Source organism: Anabrus simplex, chromosome 9 (genome assembly GCF_040414725.1).
Source record: "Anabrus simplex isolate iqAnaSimp1 chromosome 9, ASM4041472v1, whole genome shotgun sequence".
Taxonomy (NCBI): Eukaryota; Metazoa; Arthropoda; class Insecta; order Orthoptera; family Tettigoniidae; genus Anabrus; species Anabrus simplex.
The window spans coordinates 97,466,206-97,479,743 of NC_090273.1; the positions used below are offsets into that span (position 1 = coordinate 97,466,206).

General features: G+C 39.7%; 1 non-coding gene across 1 annotated transcript; it reads right to left on the reverse strand.

Moving 5' to 3' along the window:
- Nucleotides 1-201: 201 nt before the first annotated feature.
- On the reverse strand, nt 202-320 carry LOC136881342 (5S ribosomal RNA). Its single transcript, XR_010861024.2, has one exon. It is a non-coding gene; the product is annotated as a 5S ribosomal RNA (ribosomal RNA).
- Nucleotides 321-13,538: the final 13,218 nt, after the last annotated feature.

Here is a 13,538-nt window from a genome sequence, read left to right on the forward strand (position 1 = left end):
GCCAAGGATATTAATTATTTACAATTACAAACCCTTGACCCGGCCGGGAATAGAACTCGGGGCCGCCGGGTGACAGGCGGGGCCGGACAATTAACCAGAAGCGATTAAAACCCCCGACCCGGCCGGGAATCGAACGCATGATCCTCTGAACCGAAGGCCAGTACAATGACCATTCACCCAACGAGTCGGTAAAGCGAATTGAGCCAACGGCAGGTGGTGTTCACAAGCGGTCATCCATCCAAGTACTGACCACGCCCAATGTTGCTTAACTGCGGTGATCGGACGAGAACCGGTGTATTCAACATGGTATGGCCGTTGTCGTATTTTAAATTAGTGTGCACAGTTTCATGATTCGAAATTAAATAATATCCAAGTTACAGAGAATTTAGACAATCCCCTTCAGTGGAAAACATTAATATCGTGATGGCCGCAAACCAGTTCTGTGCTATGTTGGAGGGAACGTAAGTTATGCCAACCTCCAGGCAGCGGCCTAGATTGAGTTCCTGAAGAACATACTTGCTATTAAACGCTACCTTGAAAGATTTATTTTGAACTTCCACATTACTATCACAGTCAATTGGTCAGAATGTAGCTATTCACACCTACTTCTGGAGCACACACTCAGCTGAAAATCGAGATCACTAGAAACCGTGGAATAGTTCCCCATGCTTGCCCAAGTCTCGTAGGAATAAAGACATCTAATGCATTATGGATCTTCCTCCATTTTCCATTCTCTCAGAGTGAACGATTTTATCCACAGTTTATTTATTTTGTCTTTAGGAGTACAGCACTTTTAGGATAAAATACCCTCTATAAGTAAACGTCTCGCTCTCTTCTACTCATGAATTTCATTATTACTAGTTCAGAATATTGGTTTCTGATGTAACTTCATATACGTATGCCAATTTAAGAATATCTCGCCATTGTCTCTGTTCTTAATAGAGGCTAAACTTGTACATCAGTTGGTCGGTCTTGAAGATGTTTTCTTCATTTGCTACAGAAGTTGGAAAATGTGTACGGGACAGATTACTTTCGGTGACATATGATCTAACTTACTATTGGTGCAGCATGTAACACAATCATCACTATCATCATGATGATCTGATGAATATTTTGTATACTTTAATTATCCATTTTCCTTTAAATTCTCGAGAAACATTCGAGATTCAGGAGAGTAATTCAGTGGTAATATGTAACCCACCCTGCATGAGCAATGGTAGTATTACGCAGATTAAACCCATTATACGGAAACTTACTATGTCTCTTCGTTTTGAGTATTAGATTTTAGGAATGCTTCCCTACAGCGATGGTACACAGTGGCCGAAAAGAACTGGGAGTGAAATATCCTGTGACATATAGTCCTTTACGCATGAGGCCTAGTATTATATGTATGTATGTTGGGTATTCAGCCCGAAGGCTGGTTTGATCGTCTGCAGCTCCGCAACAGCTGTCATAAATAGCCTAGGCGTCACTGAAGAGGCGTACTAGGGAAATGAGGAGTGAGGTAGTTTCCCGTTGTTTTCCTCACCGAGCCAGCCATTGCTATTTCATATCAGTCTGCCAAGCCCACTGAAATGCATGCACCAACCGACCCTATGAGCGATATTTTCACACCATTCATAACAGGGACTGGCTGCATAAGGAATGGTATTACTAGCATCACTCATACCTCAGTCAATTTCATATTGTCAAAGCCAAGGATGAGACTGAGACAGGTCATTGAAAGTAACAAATTTGATATAGCCCATACCGGAAGACATAGTTCACTGTAAACACTACATCTCGCCAGCAAAGGCAGCTAGTAATATAGCGAAGGTTAAATATGTTTAAAACATTGACGTCAAATTACCAGCGTTTCGCTCCAGTGTGGCAATGGGCTCATCAGTTGGATTGCCACATCTTTCCAAGACACTGGCGGCTAGACTGCCGTTGAGACACTTAACTTCACGAGTCTTCATTCCGTCCCCGATGGCGACGACAGACATCCTAGACGGCACCACCGTCTCTCAGGCCAGTGAGATTTGTATCGGAAGTGAGATGTGCGGAGAAGGTAACGTGAGCACGGCCGTCGCATACAACGAGAACAGCCCCAGCATTCGCCGTAGAGCAGGAGAATGTAAATCCATTCTCAGGACAGCGTATCTTCTCATCTTAGCACTGGACTCGTCACTTGGATTGCTACACCTTTTCAGGACGTTGAGACACGACTGAAAAGGTCTACAGAGCTTGAATATTTTAATATTTACAATAGATGAAATTAAATTATGGTTTCCTTCCTGAAAGTTATTTTTGACTTAATATTCTACTGAATAAATAGAAATAAATCACGGTGAGAAAAGTGAGGGTGAGGATTGGAAGGGGAATGGTCGTAAATCTTAAGAAGTTAGTGCGACGTTTAACGAATAACAAACAAGAATGGTGCACCTCCGTTTGTGCAGAAATAACCACTAATTACTAATGTTGTACATCTCATTCTTAATGCACATGATTTTCTGTAATGATGGTCTGTAAATGAATAAATATTGCTGGTAATTTTTTCCGACATTTCCCCTGTCAAACTGCGTAAATATGTTAACATTTTATTCAAATATAAGTCATCTTTTTCTTAATTATGAGATTGTTCTCAGGCTGAAAATACAATTCCCAATATTCGAAGTAAATACTGTGGACCACATATGGTTAGAGATATAATCAGTAAATCAGTATTTTAGATAATACTGACGCATATTTTCTTCTTGACCGACTCCAATGACGAGTGACGTAGGATAATATGAAGAGGTTCAGATTATTATTATTATTATTATTATTATTGAAAACATTTCTTAACAAAGACAAAGTAGGGGTTCCCATACTACAAAAAAAAGGTAAACTTAATCTTTTTCCTCAATTGTGCCGAAAGTTGAAGGTCTAAAAGGACTCGAAAATGTTTCAAATTATGAGTCCTTGATAGCTCTACCAAACTAAAATGCAAATTTCCCAAATCACTTCCGGCCTAAATGCAGTTCCGGAAAATACAACATAAAATCGCTGGTTTCTGTACTTCTTTTCTTTTTAATTCAATTCCTAGCCAAATTAACTCATTTATATAATTATTTCTGTAATGTGTTACTTGGTCCTACACCCTGAGTCACTCCTTGATTTTTGAGAAGAGTCCAAACCGAATGTAGTTATAAGGGCTTAAGTGAAACTCAGCATTGACTCACGTTAGCGCTCATAGTGGTAGAAAAATGCAAACTGCTAATCTAATCGACCGGATAACGATGATTAAGAAGGTAAGGTAAGGGTTATTCTGCCCGAAGGCAGGTCCGAACCTCCGCAGAGGTATTCCTGAGCCGGAGTTTACGTGCGGTAGGGTGGCCAGTTCCTTTCCGCTCCTCCATTCCCTTACCCCCCACCAACAGCGCGTGGCAACCCATCCAACTCCTGACCACGCCCAATGTTGCTTAACTTTGGAGATCTCACGGGATCCGGTGTTTCAGCACGGCTACGGCCGTTGGCATGATTAAGAAAAATGATTGTAAATTTTAGGTATAGATACAGAACTTATTCTCATACTTTATTATATTTTTTTTTTACCTAAAATTCGTAGCTCATATCCCTAGGACGTTTTCAGTATTGAGTTGCTTTCCGTAAAGGCTAGAACTGTGGATTTTTTTTCAAATTCCTCTACGTCGTACCAACACAGATAGGCCTTACGGTGACGATGGTCCAGGAAAGTGCTAGGAATGGAAAGGATTCAGCCGTGGCCTTAAGTAAGGTACAGCTCCAGGATTTGCTTGGTGTGAAAATGGGAGATCACGAGAAACCATCTTCGGGGCTGCCGAGGGTGGGGATCGAACCCACTATCTCCTGAATGCAAGGTCACAGCCGCACGCCCCTAACCGCACAGCAAACTTGCAAGGTGGTTCAGATTATTGGAAATAAACTTTCAACCTATTAAGTTAAGCTCAGTACGTATATTACATATTAGAGAGATGAATTAGGAATGGAATGAATGAAGCCCCCGTCTAGCGGCGAGGATAGGAAATGTGCCGGCTGCCGAAGCCTGTTGCACTTCTCTGGGGCAATGATAAATGACTAACAATTGAAATGTTGATGGAGAGTGTTGCTGGAATGAAAGATGACAGGAGAAAACGGAGTGCCCAGAGAAAATCCTGTCCTGCCTCCGCTTTCTCCAGCACAAATATCACATGCAGTGACCGGGATTTGAACCACGGTATCCAGTGGTGAGAGACCGGCGCGCTGCAGCCTGAGTCACGGAGGCTTCGTTCCTTTGTAATAAAATGAATATGATCTAGGCCTCCATAACTCATTCGGTAAAACGATCTGACGCAAAATCAGAAGGCTGGTGTTTCGGATCCCATTTGGGGTCCGGTTGACCATTTCCAGTATTTGACTAATTTAATTACATATTATTTACTAACTTTATTTACTGACACTAAAAATAAATACAAGATAGATTTAGGTCTGTGATTATTTTTATTTTTTCTTTCTTAATTTATTTCAAAACAGTCACTTGAGCCAAGGCTCATTACGATGCAGTACAACTGGTTACATTGGCAACATAGGTGAAATTTGAGAACATGAGAACATACACTGTGCAATGAATTCTACTTCGTAATATTAACGTATCATAACGATAGAACCAAAACACGAGCAGCAGTAATACAGTATACTAAAACGATACTCTATAGGCTAGACAATTTTTCTCCTAGATAATTAACAAGTTTGGTTTCAAGGATTGGCAATTTAATAGCTCCTCGAATATGCTCAGGAAGGCTATTGGAAAATTTTACAGAGTAATGCACGAAGAATTAGTGCCATACTTAGTAAACTTTTATGATTTAAAGTGAATTTTGTATATCAGAATTGAAGTTGCATAGTGTGTTGGAATGAGCTTGTCCTACTTTTCAATTTACACAACATACTAGCTGAAGCTTTATTACTAAAACCGTCTAGTAATAGCACATTACAATACTGGTAGAGTACAAAACTGTCACTGATTAATGTCAGACATTTTTGACCAATGAACTGCTTCGTCCTTGGTTTGAATGATGTTCAAAACCGTTCAATTCAATTTTCGAAGTGGCCAGTACATGGGGATATGGATAATGGTCTGAAGCTCGTTTCCACAATCACAGTAACAGCTTTCAAAGACCTTCAACTTATGTTTCTAGTACCGGCATCTACCATGTTGAGTTTTAATTCGATTTAATGCTATCCACATCTTCTTAAAACCAGATAGACGTTTCACTGGATCCAAGATGATTAGCGACAATATACAGTGACCCACATAATTATTCGGACACGTTAGTAATTATAGTCTTTGCTACACACTGGCCCTATATCTCAGAGAAAATATCGTGCACGCAAACTAGTTTCTGACAGAACCCAGTTTGACAAATTCACCACGACCTTTAAATGTGTACTTTTAGAAAACAGGAGAGAACCAGTGACCACGGAGCCTCAGAACGCAGTTAACGTGCTTCAACAAAATTAATCGGACAAAAGTCAGTTGCCATGCAGAGGTCGTATGTAAAAGAGCCACGGACAGTGTGAACGTAAACATTCAGTGTGTTAGAGTGCTGTGTACAACGTAGGTGAAAATGGGCCGCAGAGGAAGAGAGAGCACAATCGAACAGCGACAGATAGTAATTTTTCACCATGCTAAAGGTAAAAGTTGTCGTAAAATTGCTGAAATGTTACAAATGAAGAAAAGTACAGTCTCTGATATTATCACAAGATTCTGGGAGGAAGACAGGATTGACATCTACCGCATACGGGACGTCCAAGAACTTTTTTCTGTGAGGGAAGAGTGTTATATCATCAGAAACATTAAAAAGGCACCCAAGTTAAGTGCTCCAAAACTCGCTACGGAGATTCCCGCAGGCACCGGAAAGAAATTGCACCCCTAACCAATGCGGAGAGTGCTCAGAAGAAGTAACTTTCACGTCCATATTGCAAGAAGGAAGTCCTTCATAAATCAAGTAAATCGAAGGAACAGGACGCTGTTTTCCAAAGAGCATGTTAAAGAAGACACTGAGTGGTGGAATGACGTTATATTTGCCGATGAGAGTAAATTTAACATATTTCAATCTGATGGGAGGATAACAGTTTGGCGGCGTCCTAATACTGAGCTTCAAGAGAAAAATCTGAAAGCAACTGTGAAGCATGGTGGTGGACATGTAATGGTGTAGGGGTGCATGTCGGTGAATGGAGTTGGTGAATTGGTTTTTATTGAGGGTAAAATGGACCAGTTTCAATACCTTAAAATACTGAGGGCCAATATGAAAAAGAGTGCCGAAAAGATGGAGATTGGTAAACATTTTAAGTTTTATCAAGATAACGACCCAAAGCATATGGCCTGGAATGTAAAGATGTGCTTATTGTTTAATTGCCCAAAGGTGCTTCATCCTCCCCCTTAATCACCAGACTTGAATGGGATTGAGAATATTTGGGAAAATCTGGATAAAGAAATAAGGAAAACAACAATCACATCTAGAGAATAACTGAAAAATGGACTTCAAGAAGAGTGGCAGAAGATATCTCTCGATTACATCCGGAAATTAGTGGAGAGCATGCCAAATCGACTCAGGGAAGTAATTATAATGAAAGGAAAGCCCACCAGATACTGAACCTTTAGGACCATAAGTAAAACGGCAAGTGACCGAATAATATTGTGCAATATTGGTTTTGATTTTGATTTTGTTTTTAATGATTATATTTTCATTGAACTTGTTCATTAGAAGAATGATGGATGTTTAGCTTTTATATTCCATACAGAAACTTGTATCTAATGTATATGAATGCTTTATTATTACTGAAACCACTAATACAAGGGAAACTATAATAAATCATGTCTGTCCGAATAATTATGCGAGTCACTGTAGGTGTAAAAAGGGGACATACTACGTACAGCAGTTCACCTAAACAGGCGGCAAGTTACGTGACGTAGTTCATATAAATAGGAAGCAAATTACAAATTGTAAATGATGTAATCAGGAGGCAATTTACGTACCGTATGGCTCGAATAAGCAGGAAGTAACGTAAATTTTTGACCTATGGAAGCGAATTATCGTCTTCGTACCTATCAGGTTGTACAAGAAACTACCGAAAAGGAAGAAAAAAGGAATGAAAATTTTCGATTTTTCTAATTGCTTGCGTGCACTTCTTTCTTGCAATCTGACATTTGTGTGACTATTCTGTATCTCTCGTTTGCTGCGCCAATCTGTATTGCATTCTGGAGCATGCATTATTCCAGTGCTGCGCTGTGGGCATATTGTGTGCACGCTCGATGTTTCTGAAAGAGCTCGCCCCCGTGGTTGCTTGAATTATGGATGTGGCCATACTCCTATCCTATTGGCGGACATGATAGTGTTCCGGAACAGAACTGGACACACACTCATCCCAGAATGTATTCCTCTTCCTTCAACAGCCTACTTCTGGTGCACGCTAAAAAAATGCATCACAGAGAACTTCACCAGTACTTGTAGTTAGTAGTTGGAACAACGTTACAAGCATGGAGTTTTACGGGGGAGGGAGAGTTGCAGTCGTTTATGGGTAAAATATTGCAAAGAAATTGGAAATTTATTGAACATGTTCACGGGGAGAATTATTTCCCCAGTAAAGGTATTAATTGGTGTTGTCTACAGGCCCCCCCACAGTAGGGCATTATATATCGACTATTATCAACTTATGAACACGTATTAATATTCGGAGACCTCAATACTGACTTATTACAGCAGACAATTGAACCAAAACAACCGTTAAACATATTCCAGTCGTGTAACATGACAATATTACCACTACAACTGACTAACCACACTATCGGATCCACCTCCTCATCTCATACCCTTCTTGATTTAATGGTTACGAATAACCCTCATAAAATGTTGCATCATGGTTAGATTCCTATTCCATGCATTTCTAACTTGTCATATTGTCTTAAAGTACCAAAATATAAAACGAAATATATCACTTACAGGGACATTAAACATATAAATATGCATGACTTAAGACTGGATACCGGGCGAGTTGGCCGTGCGCGTAGAGGCGCGCGGCTGTGAGCTTGCATCCGGGAGATACAGTAGTAGGTTCGAATCCCACTATCGGCAGCCCTGAAAAAGGTTTTCCGTGGTTTCCCATTTTCACACCAGGCAAATGCTGGGGCTGTACCTTAATTAAGGCCACGGCCGCTTCCTTCCAACTCCTAGGCCTTTCCTATCCCATCGTCGCCATAAGACCTATCTGTGTCGGTGCGACGTAAAGCCCCTAGCAAAAAAAAAGACTGGATACTTCTAATTCTTCTTGGGAGGGCGTAATTAAAATAGATGATATTGATATGAAACTACAGAAGTTCAATTCCTTCTTACTTGGTCTCCTCAATAAGCAAGCTCCGAAACGTAGAGTTGAAGTATCTAGACCTCCCCCGCCATGGCTGACTGATGACGTTAAACGCATGATGTCCCAATGAAACACATTACATCGGCTATATAGACGAACCAGCTCTCCTGATATTCTTGAACAGTATCGGTCTCTGCGCAACAAAATTAAAGTATTGATCCGAAATAAATTATCTCACTACCAACAGCTAGCCAATAATAATATGAATGCACGAAACACATGGCGAGAGTTTTACTCCATGGGGATAGGGAAAATTGAACATAACCATTGTAACCCAGATATATCACTCGACGACTTCTCTGACGTTAAAGTTATTCACCAACCACATATTATAACTCATACACTTAACACATTACTGACTAAACTACCACCAAATAGACCAATGTTCGAATTCCTTACTGTTAATGAAACTGAGGTGAAGCGTGAACTGATTTCGGTCAAGTCAAATGCCACTGGAGTTGATCTCCCCATCATCATCATCATCATCATCATCATCATCATCATCATCATCATCATCATTGAACGCATTATAGATTGTATTTGCCCAGTAATTACTCAAGTATATAACTTCTGCCTCGGTTGCAATATATCCAAGTATATGGAAAGATGCAATCATAAATCCGGTACCAAAAAAGTCTGCAGCTATTTCCCTATCAGACTATCGACCTGTGTGTATATTTTCATATCTCTCCAAAACCTTCGAACGGATAATCCATCGGCAACTAACGCAGTAGCTTAACAAATATTCCTTGTTTGACCCATTACAGTTGGGTTTTAAAAATGGACACAGCACGACCACTGCCCTATTGAAGGTTACAGATGACATTAGATAAGCAATGAGTGAACAGAAGGTCACATTACTTACTCTTCTTGATTTTAGCAGTGCATTCGATACTGTTAACTTAGACATATTGCCGGCCAAATTAAAATCCCTTCATCTAAATCAGACAGGTTTACAACTCTTTAGCTCTTAGCTCATAAACCGCAGACAACGAGTCGTTATAAAGAATATGACTTCTCAATGGACAATGAAACACGCAGGAGTACCCCAATGTTCTGTACTTGGGCTATTTCTTTTTGATTTATAGATAAACGACATAGCATCTAATATTGTAATTATCATATGTGGACGACCTCCAAATATATTATCGCACACATTTGGGAGACATTCGTCTAGCAACTGATAGATGATTACTGACTTAGAGAGTATATCATCATATGCTTGTGAAAACTAAACATTAATAAATTCCTCCACATAACTATTCTAGTTGGACAATCGAAATTAATAAATATGACAAAATCTTAAGACATAACTTCACTCACTCTATCTGGTACCAAAATTCCGTATGCAAGTTCGGTAAATAATCTAGGTGTTTTTATAAATGATAACCTAAATTGTAATTAAAACGTCACACGTATCTGTAACAGGGTATGTGTCTCATTCCATCCTCTGAAATACCACCGTAACATTTTACCGTTAAATATGAAAGTCAGGATTATAAAAACATTAGCTCTCCCTTTATTCCGCTATTGTGATGCTGTATTCATAGATGCAACGAAAGAACAAATGAGAAAAATACAAAGCACCATGAATTCTTTCATCAGATTTATATTTTCGTAACGCTACAACACTCATGTCACACCTTACTACAAGCAACTTTCCCTCCTGGAATTTTAAGAACTTAGAAATCTTCATGTGGCCCTGTTAGTGTTCATATCACTAACTGAGAGAACTCCCCAGTACCTGTCATCAAACTTTACATACTTTTCCTCTTTTCACCAGCAAAATACACGCTCTGTTTCTGCACTTGCCATTCCCAATAGCAGGCCAGCTGCCTATAATCGCTCATTTGTTGCGACGTGAACTAGATTATGGAACTCTGTTCCAAATAACATCCGAAGTAGTAACTCACTAGAGTCTTTCAAGTCATCCTACAGAAGGTATCTCTTCAGATGCATAAGCCCACGGTGTGAATTTTGATGAGTGAATGATGGTGTGTGGATGTGTGTATAATCTAGTTAATTTTTCTTTATATTCATTTAAACTTATTTGTCATTAAATTTCATTTAGTATTTTGACAAGATATATGTTCATATTGGTATAATTATGACGTTGCATTTATTTTGAATTTACGATACAAATTAGTTCTTTTAAAATATTTAATACTCTCCACGGTTTTTCTGAACAATGACGTGGTTAAGTGTAAGAAAGGACCATGAGTCCTAACTTCGCCACTATTAAAGACAAATAAATAAATAAATAAATAGATAAATAAATAAATAAATAAATAAATAAATAAATAAATAAATAAATAAATAAATAAATAAATAAATAAATAGATAAATAAATAAATAAATAAATAAAAGGAGAGGCACTATTTTGTAGATTTAAATTCGATCAGGTTGCCATATTTTAATATTCTAAATACATAAATAAATAAATTATTGTACAAAGAGGAGATGAACTAGTACCAATAATACAAGAAGCTTTCCATGTCGTTCGGGATACACCACACATCCTGAACAGAGGAGTGACTACTACTGTACACCATCGTAAACTGTGCATCTAAGTAGGAGGGAGGCATAATGAACATCTACTATAATCAAACAATTTGGCGTATTGTTTCCTTCCTTCAGTGTTCCATTCCATTTACAATGTTGTGAGTGCAAGTGTACACAATCGTGGGATGGTAGCGTTGCATATTCGACCATGTTGAAAAAATGAAAACCTACAACCTGTTTCCAATCTTTGAACGGGTCAGGGATGTAATGAATGAAACATATTGAACCATTCTGTTCATTAGAGCAATTGTATTAATTTGAGTAGTGGATATTGGAATAATACTAGGCCACCCACGAAGCCGATGTCTTACAGTATATGTCATAAAGGGGTCCAGAAGAAGCGTTCTTATGTGAAGTGAGCGCGAGCGTCATTATGAGAAATCTCCAGAACTCATTAAAAGAAGTTATGTCCCAAGCCAAGCCTCTTGATGAAGTTTGGGGACGCTTTCCAGTTCGCGGCTAAACTTATTCTAGGAGGGAAGAATTAAATAAATTAATATCTTCGGTTACAGAAGAGTTGCATTGGATTTGAGATAAGAATTGCAACCTGTATTATTTCCGCTTTATTTTGATAGGCATTAGGGCTGCATTAATTAATGCATTCGTTAATTTGAGCCCATGATATAATTAATGCGGGAAAGTTTCCCGGGCACGCTAAGATTGCACGCAGCCAAGCGGCTTGATGACGCGACCCGGAATTATAAATTAAGGCCGCCAGGGCATATCAGGGTCATTCTTGGAACGAGAGGCTGCGGGAACGAATCGTCATACTGCGTGTTGGTGCTGAGAACAACGCTTTGTCTTCAAGCTACACCGACTACCTGTACTGCTATTTCTGCAAAGATGTAAGTAATCAACTGGAATATTCAGAGGAGTTGAAGATTTTACCTGTGAGATTATGCTATGGGGAGATGAGGTACTGCTTATAAGAGACTAATGAACTAATAGCTTCATATTTCTGTGAGGTCAAGATATGACAGACGAAATGCTAGAATTAATATTGGCTCAGGTTAGGAATTCTAAAACTATTTGTTGTCCGTGTGAGAGGGTGATAGAACAGTGACTGAGAGTAGTGAAGAAACTCTTGTGTACCAGGTTAAAACTCTGAACGAGACTTGGTCAGTGTAACGTGTGAGACACGCTAGTAGTGGAAACAGGCATCGAGTTTGGACAGTCTGTAATATATGAATTTATTTTCAGTTACCCCAGCATCAAGTCAGAACGAGTGTTTGACAGCATCATTCCAAAGAAGCCACAACCAGGAGCTGAAGCCAACACAACAACGGGCATCGATCCAGGAACGTTGGGAGCACCTGACCAGCACAACATCGAAGAGGACACCTTCCGACTACAGAGGGAGCTGTACGAAGACACCACACCAGCAAGAATGTCTCCAAGTGGTCAACAGTACCTGATGCAAGCTCGGCAGTCTATCAGAATGTGGTAGATCCAGTGGTCCACAGGGATGGCCGCTCCGCTATGTTTTCTAAATTAAGGTCAGAGCTTTCCAATTCTGTCTCAAGCATGTCATTTAAATTTAGATAGGAATATGGGGGCCGTCAGTCAACTGATTTGTGGTAATAGGAGAAGTTCCCTTGTAATATAGAGCTAGGCCTCAAACTCGAACCCCGTACTTTAAGGTAGATGTTATTTGTAAAGTCCTTGTTAGCGAAGTTATAGTTCATTTTGATTGTGTTATTTTAACGTACGTGTTTTTGTAAGGGTCTGATTGAACTCATTTGGGCATAGGAGGTTAGTCTACAGATAGGTACTTTTATTTGATCGCATTTAGGCATTTGTTTCTGCAGACGTAGATATGTGTTGTGGTGACCAAGACATGACCAGTAATTCACCCAGATTCACTAATAGAGCGAGCGAGTCCGAATATTGAGAGATATGAGCCCATGAGAGGCCGAAATAAGATTAGCGATTGATATGAGAGAGCCCAGCGCAGTTGAGAGTACGTATTGGAGAGGCCTAGTATGGCCATGTGTTTATCGCATATTGATTTGTGTCTTTGTCGTATCAAGGTTGAGCCCATGGGAGGCGGAGATAAGATGAGTTATATCGCTGGAGGTATTGAGACAGGGGCAGATAGCCCAGGTATATTTAAATGAGGGCTTTAGCAGCTGACTACGTGAAGTGTTCTTTTGAAAGGCAAGAATTTAGCCTGTCGACCATTTGTGCTCATAAATTAGGGGCTGCCGCAAGCAAAGTGAAGAGGGTGGAGGTCGTTGAGCTTGACGTCACAGGCTAGTGAGTTGGTTATTGTCGTCTGCAGCTTGTCAAGGGTGCCTGGGGAAGAAACGACCTTTCATGTTTTGAAAGCAGGGAGTGATCTTTTTATGTCCTATTTGTTTTACGTAATATTTTAACACTGGCCCGTTTTATACTGGCACCCTTGTACGGGTTGATTGGATTCTTTCATATTGTTTGCATAGGTATCTTGGACACCTTACCTGTCATAGGACTAGGGTTCGTGACCAAGTCAGGTCATTGTAAATTTGGTGGTGATTTTTGTTTGCACCGGGGTTCGACGACGCGAGGCATTGTATATTTTTAGGGGAATCATT